Consider the following 17127-nt stretch of genomic DNA (forward strand, 5'->3'; position numbering starts at 1 on the left):
AGGGACAAACCACATACAAACTGTAACACCATTTACATTTGCCCTGATAGGTTAAATCCAACAGGATGTAATTTATACAAGAGTACAAAAACTTAACACTTGAATTTTTAAAATAAATCATCACATTAATTAAATGTAGAAGTTAATGACGTAGCACTAGCACATTCAGGAAAACAATAATTTGAGTTGAAAGTAAGAAAAATATGAATTAACAAGACTATTTTAAACCTATATAACTTAAGAAGCTTCAAAGAACCACTGTATTTAAAACACACCTCTCTTTATACTACCTGGAGAAATACACTTGAAATCAGAGAGACAGATGGGAAGGTGTCCCAAGGAGAACTACCAATGAGACCAAAATTTAAAAATCACGAAAGACAAAACAGACTTGAATTTGGATTGTTTATCTCAGGAGGGACCCAGAAAGATATCCAAGTCATCTTCAAACATTCAGAGAAGTCAGGCGGAACGAGAATAGCCTTGTTTTTACCGCAAATGATAGCTGAGAAGCAGGTAGAAGCAACAGAGAAGTAATTTCATCGAATATAGTAAAAACTATTTCAACAGAGACGTCCAAAAAGAAAAATCATGGCTTGGAGACAGAATGTTCTTTAGGACCCAAGGTGTTCAGTCACAGCCAAATAGCAATTTGGCAAAGATGTTATAGAGAAGATTCAATTCTACAACAGAGAGTTGTCAAATCTGGCTTATCTCCTGGAATCATCTTAGGACATTTTTTAAATGACAGATTCTTGGTTTTTACCATCACCTACAGTGATCTCCAGGAACCTCCAGGAATGGGAAAGTTGTTAGTTTTTTGTTGTTGTTGTTTTTAAAGCATCCTAGCAGATTCAGATGATCATTTTGGTTTGAGAAACACTAGATGATTTCAAAAGTCCTTTCCTAATCTAAAATGTTATAATTAAGACAGCCTAGTAAATTGGCTGCAATCAAAGTTTGTGGTAAAAAAAATAAAAAGAAACAATGGAACCTTTAATGAGAATGAGGACGGAGGACATAAACATCTGGCACCCTAGCTTTCCTACGTAAGGATTATGTAGCATACCAGAACATTTTGAGAAACTCTTTTCAAATCAGTTTAATGATAAAGTTTGTTATATTTTATTTTTTCCTAAATAGACTTGTATATGTAAGTACGCATAAGTATTTGTGACAATTTTTTCACCTATAAAGACTTGACTAAAAAAGATTTATTTCTTTTTTTAATTTATAAATATTCTAACAGCTTTTATTACAATGGTGCAAAGAAGTATTTCATCCAAGGCTCACCAACAACTTTTTTTTTTTTTTTTTTTCAAGAAAGGATCTTGCTCTGTCATTCAGGCTGGAGTGCAGTGGAATGAGTACAGCTTCCTGTAGTCTCAAACTCCTGGGATCGAGCAATCCTCTTCCCTCATCCTCTCAAGTTGCTGGGACTACAGGCACACTAGACCATGCCCAGCTAATATTTTCTCTTTATAGACACTAGGTCTCCCTATGTTGCCCAGGCTGATCTTGAACTCTTGAGCTCAAGCAATCTTCTGCTTTGGTCTCCGAAGATGCTGGGGTTACAGGAATGAGCCTATTTGACACCTTAAAATAGACTAGTTTTAAAACAGAGGTTATGGTCCATGTACATTAATGCATTTAAGTCAATGTTCATAAAATGTGATGCTCTTCGAATGGTGTAGAACAAGTCTGCAGTTGACATTTGTACTAAAGATTCTAAGCAAATTACTCTCTGGCAATTTGAAATGATAATTTCATGAGAAACTTAGATTTATTTAATTTCTTTTAGAGAATCACATTTTTAAAGAAAGAATAAATGTATGAACTACGAGTTTTAGTCAGAGACATTTTAAACTTGTTTTAGCTTGTAATCATTCTTTCAGACTATTTAAAAACCAATAATAATATGCATTCAGTTCCCTTTACTTTAAAAATGTAAAAATGCAAAATGGCTGAAGTGCTCCTCTTAAATTTGGAGCTCCATAACAAGGCAAATGGCTGAGGAGATAGGACATCTTTATGGAAAGGAACTGTTACAATCATAGGAGAAATTCACTTGAAGGAAGAAAAAAATCAAGATTCCAGTAGCAGAAAAGCCATGGTTTTGGTCAGGCAGCACTGTGGGTAAGGAAAGACACAGTGTGTTTCATAGAAGGAAAAGACGCTTCTTATTCACCATCCAAGCAATATGATCTCCGGTTTCCCTTGTAAAAATTAAATACACATGCAAAACCAAAGGCACGATTAGAATTGCATGGTGCCTAGTCAGAGCTGCTAGCTGCGGTTTTTAAAGTTTTGCAATTGCAGCTATGTTATAGTGAACATTTTTATGACAAAAATGTTTTTACATCATATGTTCTCATGTGGGCATTAAGCTCTGAGGAGGCAAAGACAAGGAATAATAACATTGGACTTTGGGGACTTGGGGGAAAGGCTGGTGGGTGGCAAGAAATAAAAGACTACACCCAGGGTACAGTGTACACTGCTAGGGTGATGGGTGCACCAAAATCTCAGAAATCACCACTGAAGAACTTATTCAGCCCAGCACAGTGGCTCACGCCTGTAATCCCAGTACTTTGGGAGGCCAAGGTGGGTGGATCACAAGGACAAGAGCTCAAGACCAGCCTGGCCAACATGATGAAACTACCATATCTACTAAAAATACAAAAATTAGTCGGGTGTGTTGGCGGGCGCCTGTAATCCCAGCTACTCAGGAGGCTGAGGCAGAGATTGCTTGAACCCAGGAGGCGGAGGTTGCAGTGAGTGAAGATCATGCCATTGCACTCCAGCCTGGGTGACAGAGCAAGACTCCATCTCCAAAAAAAATAAATCAAAAATGTTTAAAAATGTTTTTGTATTGCCAATTCATTAACAATTAGAAAAGGAGATGAGAAAGAAGTACTCATTAAGTACCTCCTGTATCACAGGAACTTTATAAACTATTACATTTAATATTCACAACTTTCTATACAAGAAAATGAGAACATTTTACAAATGTGGGAAACCGAGACCCTGTCAGACTAAAGGATGCATTTTTTGTAATAATTCAAAAATGTGGTTTTGGAATTCCAATGTATTACATTTTATCTATCTCAATGGGATTCTACACAGCTGGTTGCATGTTCTAGTTCATTCTAGATCATTCAATTTATACATAATTTTGCAGCTAATTTTGAATTATATAAATTATACACTTGGGCTCCTATTAAACCCCTGTGGGTGCTCCCTTATCCTAAAATAAGGGTGATAGTAAATACACTCATTTATACTAATTTGATTTTCTCAACCTTAGAAAGTATGTGTATTTCATATCATCTTTATTTTTGGAGGCGGAAATCTGCACATGATTTAATGGCTTCTCAAATTCATACCGTCAATGTGGTAGAGCCAGACTCTGATTCTGAAAGTCTAACTTGAGAACCCGCACTGAGAGCCACTCTTATTCTGAAGGTATACAAAGGTGATATAAATAAAATAAGCTGTTGGTGAAACAGCAGTTTTTTTAAAAGGTATCTCTGAAGAAATCATTAAGTTTAGCTCAATACATTTTATTATATATTATAAATATATCTGCATGTTATACATACAGCATACATAGAATTTCTAGTGAGAAATAGATAAAGCAATCATCAAAAATTCAACTTGCTTGATGTTTATGCTACTTTATTTTCCCCGGTTCCCACCTTTGTGTACATCCTTTTTATCGGCATTCTGACATTTTTATTCTAAGCAAGTAGAAATGACAGCCAAAAAGCCTTGATGTATACGAGGCTTCAGAAGGAATTTTAAAAGGTTTTTGGCCCATAGAACAGGAGGATTTGCACCTAAGTCGTATCAGGACTGAGGATCTGGAAGTGCTGCAAAGCCTGAATGCACTGGGTGGCCAGCAAGTGCAACTTAGTGAAGATTTAGTATTAATACCATTGAGTCAGATAAATTATTCTGAGGCTTTATCAATAGCAGGAATCACTGTAAACGCGTTGCTGTTTTATCTCCCTTCTCTCTCCTCTGCTAATCTTACTAGATTAGCAATTTGCAGTCTCATCTAAATGCAAGTCTGCTGGAAAACAGTTGCCGTCTATGCTATGTATTACTATATATATAGTTTCTAGTGCTCAGATGCATATAAAGCTTAATCACAGTATCTTTCATTGCCAAAATTCAGGATCACAATTTTACCTGAAGTCTGTATTCAATGCAGCAGGGATACTTATGAACAGATTTTTTTTTTTTTTTCACAGCTGAAATAATTTTTCTGGGTTTTATTTTCTTTCCTCTGAGACTAAAGAAGAGGAATGTCATTTGCTAGTCCCACTGCCATCTTAGGGTCTGTTCTTGTCTGCAAGGGATTTCCAAGGCACACCCTGTTTCCAGCTTGAGCAAGGGAAGGAGGGCTCTGCTCTGTAGGCTCATAGTGAAACCGGAGCTGCCTCAACGGAAGCAGGACCGCAGAGGGTCGCCTCAGGAAGCTTCCATCCACCCTCGACAGAGTCACTGAACTTCAAGACAGTGTAGCCGAAAGTGACTGTTCACTCTAAAGGAGATACAGCTTGTGAAGGTGATTAATTGATCATTTCTCTGTCAAATGCAATGGTAATTAAAAGAGAATGGAGCAGTAATCCCAAAAGAAAAGTTAAACAGAAATTAACACAGTGAAAAAGCCGTCAAACTCACTAATTCAGAGAAAAAAAAAATCAAAACATTATCTAGCATGAAAATTTTAAAAGCAAATTTAAACACCCCAAAATTGAAATTGATTGACTCAGATAGGTAACTTTTCCATTTATTTTGCTAGGAACAGATACATATGAGCTAATAAAGAAATGCAAAATATTCTCCCAGAGAAAAAATATTCAAAGAATCACAAAGGAAGTACACATCACTGCCTATAAAACACTAGCTTCGAAAAAGTGAATTGAATCTGACCAAGTATCTAGATGTAACTGCCAGGTTACAGGAAATACAAAGCACAGAGATGAATGAGCAAAACCCAGACTGTGGGAGACACTGGTTTGGCCCAGCTTCTTCAGCTTGTAAAGTTCAAGATGGGGAGAAAATGAAGGGAAAAATATAAAAGAGCCTTAAAAGCCAAACCAAGCAATTTCAATATATTTAATAAAACTTATTTTAACAACCTGTTAAAAAAATGATTGGACATTTGAATGTTGACTGGATATTTGATGCTAATAAGGAATGATCCTCAATGTTTTTAGCATGATACTGGTTTCCTTGGCTATGTTTCTCTCTCTCTCTGTCTCTCTCTCTCTCTCTGTCTCTCTCTCTCTCTCTCTCTCTCCCTCTCTCTCTCCCCCCCCTTGCCCTCCCTTCCTCCCTCTTTTCTCTGACATTACATTTTTTACTTGTAGTATTTCCTTTTGGCTTTTAAAAAATAAATTTGATCTTTGCCAGAATTGTCCATCTGTTCATGCGCACTTTCCACCTCTTTATTTAATCTATTTTTCCTTTTTAAAGCCCCTGACAGTTCCTTTTGAGTCATCACAGGCCTGATATTATAGACCCTCTCAATCATGGGCCTAATTTTATTGCTGCTTAATGGTGTCTCAAAATATTTTCTTGTATGTCAGACTGTGTATAAAATAGTAGAAACTGAAGTCAAAACACTCAGAAAAAGGCCCTATCTCCTGTGAAGCTGCTGAGGGAGGGGAGGAAGAAGGGTGGGGTCATTGAACTAGGAGTGGGCCTTGTCATTACTTTAATTATATTCAGAGTCTGGTTGGCTGCTGATGGTAGGTGGGTGAGATCACAAGCCTCCCTTCCCCAGGGCTTGCAATCTGATTGGCCGGGGATCTCTCCTCAGTTCTTTTGCCTTTCCCTCAGCCTTGGGCAAGTCCCGGATATAGGAGGCTCTCTTTCGGCCCACACTTCCGTTCCCCAGTCTCCAGACTCTGCACGGCCTGAAGGGATTCTCTCAGGCTCTGCTCCACTCTCAGGCTTCTGAGGGCCCAAAGTGGTTCAGAGGGGACGCTCTCAGTGTTCCTGCTCTTCCTCCAGCTGTGGCAACCTGTGACTCATGCCTGGGACAGTTTCTCTCAGTTTTCCTGCCTTACTTCCAACACTCTGCGCGAGCACTTGAAGAGGAATCCGGGGAAGGAGTTGACAGGTGAGTCTCATTTTTTTGGGCTGGGGCTTCTCGGGATTCTCAAACCAGATCACAATCAATCTTTAACAAAGGTTGTCATCAGCTGATTTCTTTTTACCCCATCTACAGTGGTACTTTTTTCCTCCTACTGCTCTGCCAAGCATGAAAGCAAGCTTGGATCACTTCTCTCTTCTAAAAAGAGTGCCCCATTGTCAATTACAGAATTCAAAATGGCAGTAAAAAAAATGGGAAAAGAGAAATTTTTCAAAAGTTGCTGTTTGTTTTAAAATAAGATGGCAATTTTTCCTAAGGAGTCTCATAATGGGAGCATTAGAGAATGTAATAGAAAAATAAGGTTGTCCATAAAAACCGCTTCTCAACAGAAACAATGATGAATTTCTGACTGGGTGCAGTGGCTCACATCTGAAATCCCAGCACTTTGGGAGGCTGAGGATGAGGAATCACCTGAGGTCAGGAGTGTGAGACCAGTCTGGCCAACATGGTGAAACCCCGTCTCTACTAAAAACACAAAAACTAGCTGGGTGTGGTGTGGGGGAGGAGGCACCTGTAATCCCAGCTACTCGTGAGGCTGAGGCAGGAGAATTACTTGAACCTGGGAGTTAGAGGCTGCAATTAGCCGAGATAGTGCCATTGCACTCCAGCCTGGGCAACAGAGCAACTCTCCATCTCAAAAAAGGGGGGGAAAAAAAGATAAATTTCTTAGAACTTTTATGAGAGTATCTTTTAATAGGGTGGATGACATCATACAGAAGTATAGGTCAGCAAAGATAATTTAACACAGGCTTTGTCAGTTAGCTCCACTTGTCCAGACTACTGGGGAAAACACATTGGTTTTTTGTCCTTTATGTTGTTGTCCCTAAATATTTTTTCTGAGGCTGGGTTCCTAACCAGAGGTGCTTATGTATTCTTCCAGCCCACTCTTCCACCTCTCTCCAGGGCAGCAACTGGGTACAAAGCAGAAGTTTATGTAACACACGAGAGGGAAACAGGACATGTGGTCCTCCTGCTTTCCTCTGGCTGCCATCCTGATGTCTTGTTTCTTCTTGTCTTCCACTCCTAATATGGGTCATTATTGTCTCTTGGGAATTATGGTGATTGCTTTCAAGCGGTTCAACCCCTTTTCTCTTAATGCTTCTGTGACCCTATAACTCAGCAATACCATACCTCTAGCTCTGGCTTTCAGTGGTCTTCTCCTTTGACTCTGTTTTAGGGCCTGTAGCTCCATACTGCTAGCATTATCTGGGTGAAACATTAACTCTTAATTCTTAGCCATTGTCTCCACCCCATTCAAGGAGTCCAGCACCTTTACTGCAGCTTTTCCCACCCTGAATCTGGGGAGCCCCATTTGGAAAAAAGAGGTTATCCCATGGCTTCTCTCTATGGGAGCTCCACTGGAAAACTTGAGTGATGCCGCTGGTTGAGGGCACCATGGAAATTGTGAGGAAAGTGAGGCAAAAGTGTCTTAAATCCACCGATCTGCAAACACAGGACTTCTATTGTTTTTCTCACCTCCACCTCTCAATTCGACTATGGTAGGAGACAAGAAGTAAACCCTTTGAGTCACTCTTACATGTAAGGTCTTTCCTGTAAAGCCTCTGCCACTACCTAGCAAGGGATTTTCATGGCAATCTTGGCCTTAATTCATGTTCTGAATCTTCTGCATTCTGTGATTAACTTTTAAAAATCCTATACTCCAGTTCTGCAGGCTAGAGCCTAGTCATTCAGTACCGAGTTTAAATGTTCTTATTCTGCTGCAGTTGACAAGCACTGCATTTTAATGGAGAAATTCTAAAGTATTTCCTTTTAAATTGGAAGTGAAACAGGTGATCATTGCGGTCAATTTTGTTCATAATACTGGCAGTTCTACTCAGTAAAGTAAAAGGAGAGGCAGTAAAAAGCATAAAGCTTAGAAAGAAAGGAATGAAGCTGTCTTTATATGTAGGTTGTATTAATGTGTATATAGAAAATCTACAAATGAACTATTGGAAGAGTTTCATGAAGAAATTGGATATAAGACTGATACACAGAAATTAACTGATGTTTAAGTAACTAGAAACAAAAAATAAACTTTAAAGAGAGACCATTTAAAATAGTATGAGATATTTCAAATATCAATAAATAGATGTGCCATACATCTTTGCAAAAACTGTAAAACACTGAGGGAATTTGAAGAAGACTCAGAGGAAGAGTCATACTTATGCATTAGAAGTACAATATTTAATGATATTTGTTCTCCCCAAAGTACATTTATTTTACTTCTAAACAAATTTCTAATAGAATTTTTATGAAAAGTGACAAAAGGATTCTAAAAAATATATGGAAAGGCAAATGGCAACAAAAACTAAGACACACTTTAAAAAGAACAGAAAATGTAAAGATTTGTTCCACTACATTTAAAAACACAATAAAGTTACAAAAATCGATGTCAGATTGTAGAAAGGTTAGACAATTAGACCAATTTAACAGTGATTCGAAACAAACACGTGCATGTATTAGCGATTTATTTATCAAAAAGTTAGCAATGCACAGTAGTCATAGGGTATGGGTGAACTTTTAAATAAATTATCCAAGGGATAAATGGATATTCATAAGCAGGAAAATTTGAAAATCAATTTCAAAGTTGATGGAGCTTCTGAAGACACTCAGTCACAGCCAGGTTGGGATCATAAACTGAGTAACAATGAAAGAAAGATGAAAGCACATAGCAATATGATGTTTATTTTTTTAAATAAGTTTATCAGGCAAATCCAGAAAAACTTGTCAAGGAAAACATGTGCCAATCAAGAAATTAAATTTTATGAAGTACTTTTACCTGTTCTCTATAAAGCACTACCCTAACTGCTAATAAATAGGAAACACTACACATGTGTGAGAATGTATTTCTGTATGTGTGTGCATACATAACCACCAAATAGAAGCCAAAATTTAATCATTCTGTTTTACTATGAAAGAAATATGCTTTGCTAGCACTTCTCAGAGGCAAATGGAGAGAATTAGTGCAGGAAGTAAGATTTTTACTAGTCCTTTGAGAGAGACAGTTTAAGAGGGGCAAAAGCATAAAGGCAGAAAAGAACAAAATGTACCTAGGGTTGAATAAAAGACTGGCTTTACTAGAGTACATAATTAATCTGGGAAACTGGAGAGAGATCGGGGTCGTAAGTTAGGAACATGCATGAAAGAAGTTTAACGTCAGTGAAGTGGTTGTGATTTCTTCCTGCGGAAGGCCAGTGAAGTGTTTTAGGAGAACCTTACAAAATTCTTTGTCATTTTAATACTCTGACATACTTTTTTTTAATGATTACTAAAAGTCATACCTTTAATTATAGTTATTTATGTGTAAATAACTGTCTTCTTTATCTTGATTGTAAGCTCTCTGTAAACAGCAATGGTGTTCTTGGTCTTACATGCTGTAGAACCTAATACAATCTGTTTGGTTTATTGCATAACAAGGCTGGTAATTTTGAAATAGTTGGCAAAGGATCTGAAAACAAGTAAACCAGTAAAGGAAGTTGCTACTTAATTTTTGTGCATTTGAACTAAACTTGTAGTCACTTCAATAAAAATTGTGCTGGATGGAAGTATTGTGAACATATAGTCAGTCAGACGTACATATGCATTGAGATGACCCCAAATTAGACAGCTTAGAGTGAATTGTGGTACCATTACACTATGATTTTTTTTCTTTTCTGAAAGTTGCATTGGTGGTGGCATATCTTAGGAATATCAATAATTGAAAGAATGATACTTCCAGTGTTTTAAGCAGTTCTAGGCATCTAGATGGTATAATAAGCAGTCAGATAATGATTGAATGCATGATCAAATGGTAATTTTATTTTTTCAATATTATCTTCCTTTTATTAGCTGATAAAAATTTTAAACTAGGCATGTCATAACCTGTATTATTGTAAACCAATGTTCAATTAATAAATATAAACATTTCTTTCCTCTTACATAAAGCGTAAATACTTCCTTCTCAAGGAATTGAATTCACTAATGTCAGCGTATATCAAATGGCATTTTATACTAAATACATTTATGTTAAATATGTTGATAAACGTAAGTCTTAAGGAATTTATGTTTAATTATTTCACATATATATCATATGTATTATAAAACACATATGTTTATTTCACACACATACCATATGTGTTATAATACAACATATGGTATGTGTGTGAAATAATTAAACATAAACCCCTTAAGTGGTTGTATCCAAGAAAAACAAAATTGATATATGACATGTGTTTCCTATGTAGTATGTCTGCCCAATGATGAATCAGTTTTCAGTTTGAATTCATACTGCCAGAAACAGCCAGTCAAAATATTAGGGGGAAATAATGGCATTATTGGGCTTGCCAAATAATGATTTAAAAACATACTATTCACTTATTCTTCTGGAAAAGAAATTTTAAAATTTAATGTGTGTTACTATCAATGATATTGAAAGTAGGAAATATATTGAAAGTAGGAAATATAAAGTAGGAAATAGTTTAAGAACTAAATCACACTAAAAACTACAATTTAAGTCATAACATAATAATAGCTTATCAAACTGAATGCAAGTGTCGAGAATAATCAAAAGTGAAAATAAAGAATGTGCATGTAAATAATAAACTGGATCTTTAAACAGATTATTTAAATAAAAACTGAGAAATTGAAGAGGAATGAAAAAGGGAAAGATTGCTAAGTTTCCCATTTATCACAAGGAGAATTTTTTTTTAGCTTTAATATTGAAATCAAGATGAAGGTTGACGCCTGTTATCCCAACACTTTGGGAGGCCAAGGTGGGAGGATCACTTGAGGTCAGGAGTTCAAGACCAGACTGGGCAATATTAGACCGCCGTCTCTATTAAAAAAAGAAAGAAAGAAAGAAAGAAATAGGAAGAGGTGGGAGTGTGGGTACATGCCTGTAGTTTCAGCTACTCAGGGTGGCTGAGGTGGGAGGTTTGTTTGAGCCGGGAAGGTCGAGGCTGCCGCAAGCCATGATCACATCACTGTACTCGAGCCTGGTGACAGAGCAAGACTGTCTCAAGAAAAACAAGCAGAACAGCAAAGTCTAGAAAAATAATAAGATGATATTTTTCTAAGTATTTCTAGCTTCTCTTTTTGCTTCCAGCATCTTAACTATCTTTAGAAATATTTTTTGTTCTTTTTCTAGATTATTGAGTCAAAGGCTTATTTAATTTGATGTTATTTATTCTTACAAATAATTTAAAACATTTAGAGCCAGGAAATAATCTTGGGCTTCATAGTGTGATAGGCATTCCCATACACCTCAGTCTTTCTCTTTGAAATTATTATTTTTCTTTTTTTTTTAATTTATTTATTTTACTTTAGGTGCATACTATATCTGGAGTTTCTTCCCATGTTATCTCTCCCCACCCAAAACCACACCGAGATATCATCTCACGCCAGTTAGAATGGCAATCATTAAAAAATCTGGAGACAACAGATGCTGGAGAGGATGTGGAGAAATAGGAGCACTCTAATACAGTTGGTGGGAATGTAAATTAGTTCAACCATTGTGAAATTATTTTTTATTCAATAATTAGAAACAAATTTATAAAAATAAAAAACAGTCTAAACAATAAAAAACTTAATAAAATCGTCCAAACAATATAAAAGTTTTCTTAACAAAATTTATGAATTCTCCTTCCTCTTCAGTGTATCTATTGCTAGTGATTTTGTGGTTATTAATCCATAATACCCTTCATTTAAAAGAATATGTGCACATAAAGATTTTTTTCAAAAATTATATCAAACAGATGTTTATTCATCCATATTAAAGTTTTGATTAATATACAATATCAATTGCTTTCCATTCCATCATAGATATTGCTTTAACAAATAACTGCAAAGTAATTAACATAAAACATACACAATATTTATTCTTTGTACCATAACTTATTGATATTTTCTACAACCGATGACCATTCAAGTTTTTCCTAGGTTTCTGCTGTTACAATAACCTCAATTTCTAAATAATCTATAATTGAAGTTTTAAATTCTTATTTGTATCATTATTTAGGAGAATATTTTTAAATGTTTAAATGATTGAATATTTATTTTTGCTATAAAATATTCCTCCAACATTAGGAAAAAAGCACATTCTACGTGCTGGGTTTTTTTTTTTTTTTTCCTTATTTGGATTTGAGGTCTCTCTCTCTCTGGAGATTGGCTATAAACTCGAGCCCTGCCTTTACAGGATTGCAGGGTTTTTGTACTGGATGTTTACAACCTGTTTTTCACAGGATGCTACTTTATCTTGGTGGGAGGCCTAATGCCTAACTGTCCAACCTTTGACCTGGTATCCTTCCTTCTCACAGGAAACTAGTTGATTCTGGTGGACATGTTTATGGTGCTTGTCTGATCTGTACTCAGTTTATTCCCACCAAGATAGCCACTGTCTAGGAGAGCCCTGATTGGGAAAGAATTTAAGTCCAGGTGTGTCAGTTGAGTGAGACATGTAGACAGTGACTCAAAATTTTGAAGTAGTTTATTACTTACAGATCTCAGATAGGAGGGCAGCATGCCTTGCAGGGCAAGCTGGAAGTTGAGAGCCATTCAGGACATGTGTGGTCAAACTGCTCGTGGGAAGATAGAGAGAGAGAGACACTTGAGAGCCAAATCCTTCATTGGTATCCAGGGTGTTACCCAAGCAGGTTCTAATGGTCCATTTTAAAGCAAACAGACATGAGTTCCCTAGAGTCGTGCTGTGACTGACAGATAGGTGGTCACTATATCATACCTGCTGCATAGTCCATATGGGGTCATGGGAGGTGGAGATCAGTGGGGTGAGTGAAGTGGATTGTATTTAGCTGTCCCCTAGAGAAGTGGTTACCAGGAGGTAGTTGTGTAAGGTGGATAACTGTTGCAAACTGTTAAGTCAAGAGTGACTAAGCCCTACTTCTAGCATAAGCAAGTTAAAACTATATTCCATGTGGATGCTGAAGCCACCTATTTTTATAATATCAGATTATTAAATAATATTTAATATTAATCATAATATATTATTTAATCATAATATTAATTATGGCTCACACCTATAATCACAACACTTTGGGAGGCTGAGGCAAGAGGATCACTTGAGACCAGAAGTCTGGATCTGAACTCACGCCACTGCACTCCAGCTAGGTGACAGAGCAAGACCCTGTCTCAACAAGGGAAGGGAAGGAAGGAAGGGAGGGAAGCAAGGGAAGGAGAGAGGGAGGGAGGGGGCAAGGGGGAGGAGAGAGTGAGGGAAATGAGAGAAGGAAGGGGAAGGAGGGAGGGGAAAAAAAGGAAGGAAGGAGGGAGGGAAGAGGAAGAAAAGGAAGGGGGAGGAGAGAGGGAAGGAGGGAGGCAGGGAAAGAAAGGGAAAGAAAAGGGAGGGAAGAGAGAGAGTAGAGAGAAATGAGTGGAGGGAGAAAGGGAGGGAAGGAGAAAGGGAGGGAGGAAGTTTGTTTCTGAACTCTTTATTCTATTCATCTATAAATTTACCTTGTGTGAGTACAACCACACTTTGGTGGATTTTTTTTTTTTATTATAGCCCATCAGCTTTGTTCTTTATGAAGATTGTTTGGGCTCCTTTGAATTCTCTGATGGTAGTTTCTATTTCTGTGGGGTTGGTGGTGATATACCCTTTACCATATTTTATTACATCTCTTTGATTCTTCTCTCTTTTCTTCTTTATTAGTCTGGCTAGTGGTCTATTTTGTTGATTCTTTCAAAAAATCAGCTCCTGGATTTATTGACTTTTTTGAAGGGTTTTGTTGTGTCTCTATCTTCTTCAATTCTGTTCTGATCTTTGTTGTTTCTTGTCTTCTGCTAGATTTTGAATTTGTTCTTGCTCCTCTAGCTTTTCAATGGTGACATTAGCATGTTGATTTTAGATCTTTTCTGCTTTTCCTTGAGGGCATTTAGTGCTATCAGCTTTCCTCTACACACTCCTTTAAATGTGTCCCAGAGATTCTGGTACTCATTGTTTTCATTAGTTTCAAAGAACATCTTTATTTCTGCCTTCATTTCATTATTTATCCAGCAGTCATTCAGAAGCAGGTTGTTCAGTTTCCATGTAGTTGTGTGGTTTTGAGTGAGTTTCTTAATCCTGAGTTTTAATTTGATTGCACTGTGGTCTGAGAGATTGTTATGATTTCTGTTCTTTTCATTTGCTGAGGAGTGTTTTACTTCCAATTATGTGGTCAGTTTTAGAATAAGTGCAACGTGGTGCTGAGAAGAATTTATATTCTGTTGATTTGGGGTGGAGAGTTCTGTAGTTGTCTATTAGGTCTGCTTGGTCCAAAGCCGAGTTCAAGTCCTAGATATCCTTGTTAATTTTCTGCCTTGTTGATCTATCTAATATTGACAGTGGGGGATTAAAGTCTCCCAATATTATTGTGTGGAAGTCTAAGTTTCTTTGTAGGTCTCTAAGAACTTGCTTTATCAATCCTGTTGCTCCTGTATTGGGTGCATAGATATTTAAGATCGTTAGCTCTTCTTGTTACATTGATCCCTATACCATTATGAACTGCCTTCTTTGTCTCTTTTGATCTTTATTGGTTTAAAGTCTGTTTTTATTGGAGACTAAAATTGCAACCCCTACTTTTTTTTGCTACCCATTTGCTTGGTAAATATTCCTCCATTTCTTTATTTTAAGCCTATGTGTGTCTTTGCAAATGAGATGGGCCTTCTGAATATAGCACACCAATGGGTCTTAACTCTTTATCCAGTTTGCCAGTCTGTATCTTTTAATTGGGGCATTTGGCCTATTTACATTTAAGGTTAATATTGTTTTGTGTGAATTTGATCCTGCCTTTATGATGCCAGCTGGTTATTTTGCCCATTACTTGATGCAGTTTCTTCTTAGCGTCAGTGGTCTTTACAGTTTGTATTTTTGCAGTGGCTAGTACTGCTTGTTCCTTTACAAGTTTAGTACTTCCTTTCAGTAGCTCTTGTAAGGCAAGCCTGGTGGTGACAAAATCTTTCCACAATTGCTTGACCATAAAGGATTTTATTTCTCCCTCACTTATGAAGCTTAGTTTGGCTGGATGTGAAATTCTGGTTTGAAAATTCTTTTCTTCAAGAAGGTTGAATATTGGCCCCCACTATCTTCTGGCTTGTAGGGTTTCTGCACAGAGATCCACTGTTAGTCTGATGGGCTTCCTTTAGTGGATGACCTGACCTTTCTCTCTGGCTGCCCTTAGCATTTTTTCCTTTTCAGCCCTGGCAAATCTGAAGATTATGTGTCTTGAGGTTGCTCTTCTTGAGGAGTATCTTTGCAATGTTCTTTGTATTTCCTGAATTTGAATGTTAGCCTGTTTTGCTAGGTTGGGGAAGTTCTCCTGGATAATATCCTGAAGAGTGTTTTCCAACTTGGTTTCATTTTCCCTATCACTTTCCAGATACAACAATCAAATGTAGATTTAGTCTTTTAACATAATCCCATATTTCTTGGAGGCTGCATTCATTTCTTTTCACTCTTTTTTCTCAATCTTGTCTTCTCACTTTATTTCATTGAGTTGATCTTCAATCCCTGATATCCTTTCTTCCGCTTGATCAATCTGGCTATTGTAACTTGTGTGTGTTTCATGAAGTTCTCATGCTGTGTTTTTCAGCTCCACTGGTTCACTGGTTTAATGAACCAGTTTATGTTCTCTAAACTGGTTATTCTAGTTAGCATTTTGTCTAACCTTTTTTCAAGGTTCTTAGCTTTCTTGCCCTGGGTTAAAACATGCTTCTTTAGCTCAAAGAAGTTTGTTATTACCTACCTTCTGAAGCCTACTGCTGTCAATTTGTCAATCTCATTCTCCATCCAGTGTTTTTCCCTTGCTGACAAGGAGTTGTGATCCCTTGGAGGAGAGGAGGCATCCTGGTTTTTGGAATTTTCAGCCTTTTTGTATTGGTTTCTTCCCATCTTCATGGATTTATCTACCTTTGGTCTTTAAAGTTGGTGACCTTTGGATGGGGATCTCTGAGTGGACCACCTTTTTGCTGATGTTGAAACTATTTTTTTCTGTTACTAGTTTTCTAACAGTCAGGGCTCTCTGCTGCAGGTTTGTTGGAGTTTGCTGGTGGATCACTCCAGACCCTGCTTGCCTGAGAATTACTAGTGGGGGCTGCAGAACAGCAAAGATTGCTACCTGTTTGTTCCTCTGGTAGCTTTGTCCCAGAAGGGTACTTGCCAGACACCAACCATAGTTCTCTGTAGGAGGTGTCTAGTGGCCCCTGCTCTTTTCAGGGCTACTAGGCAGGAGCGTTTAACTCTGCTGAAGCTGTGCCCACAACCACACCTTTTCCCAGGTGCTCTGTCCCAGGAAGGTGGGGGCTTTACTTATAAGTCCTTGATGGGCTGCTGCCTCTTTGCAGAGATGCCCTGCCCAGCAAGGAGGGAATCTAGTGACACATTCTGCCTACAGAGGCCTTGATGACCTGGTGTGGACTCTGCCCAATTTGAACTTCCCAGCAGCTTTGTTTACACTGTGATGTTAAAATAGCCTACCTGAGCCTCAGCAGTAATGAATGCCCCTCCCTGCAGGAAGCCCTAATGTCCCAGGTCTACCTCAGACTGCTGTGTTAGCTGCGAGAATTCTAAGCCAGTGTATCTTAGCTTGCTGGTCTTTTGTGGGGGCAGGACTTGCCAAGCCAGATGACTCGCCTCCCTGGCTTCACCCCCTTTCCTGGGGAGTGAACAGTTCTGTCTCCCTGGTATTCCAGGTACCACTAGGGTATAGAAGAAAAACAAAACTGCTGTGGCTAGCTCAGTGTCTTCCCAAATGGCCACCCAGTTTTGTGCTGGAAACCCAGAGCCCTGGTACTGTAGGCACTGGATGGAACCTCCTGGTCCATGGGTTGTGAAGAACATGGGAAAAGCATGGTGTGTGGACCAGAGTGCAGGGGACAGTCCCTAATGGCTTCTTTGGCTAGGAGAGGGAGCTCCCTGGCTCCTTGGGTTTCCCAGGTGAGGCGATGCCCCACCCACCTTTGATTTGCCCTCCTTTGTCTGTACCCATTGTCCA

The 17127-nt window shown here is 37.9% G+C and overlaps 1 long non-coding RNA gene across 1 annotated transcript in view; it reads left to right on the forward strand.

Annotated features, from left to right (window-relative positions):
* Positions 1-5899: 5899 nt before the first annotated feature.
* LOC144578951 (uncharacterized) overlaps positions 5900-17127 on the forward strand; it is a 37553-nt gene continuing 26325 nt past the window's right edge. The window contains exon 1 of the long non-coding RNA XR_013525576.1: positions 5900-6133. This is a non-coding gene — a long non-coding RNA (uncharacterized LOC144578951). The remainder of the gene's footprint in view (positions 6134-17127) is intronic.

The sequence above is a fragment of the Callithrix jacchus genome, chromosome 13, assembly GCF_049354715.1.
Source record: "Callithrix jacchus isolate 240 chromosome 13, calJac240_pri, whole genome shotgun sequence".
Taxonomy (NCBI): domain Eukaryota; kingdom Metazoa; phylum Chordata; class Mammalia; order Primates; family Cebidae; genus Callithrix; species Callithrix jacchus.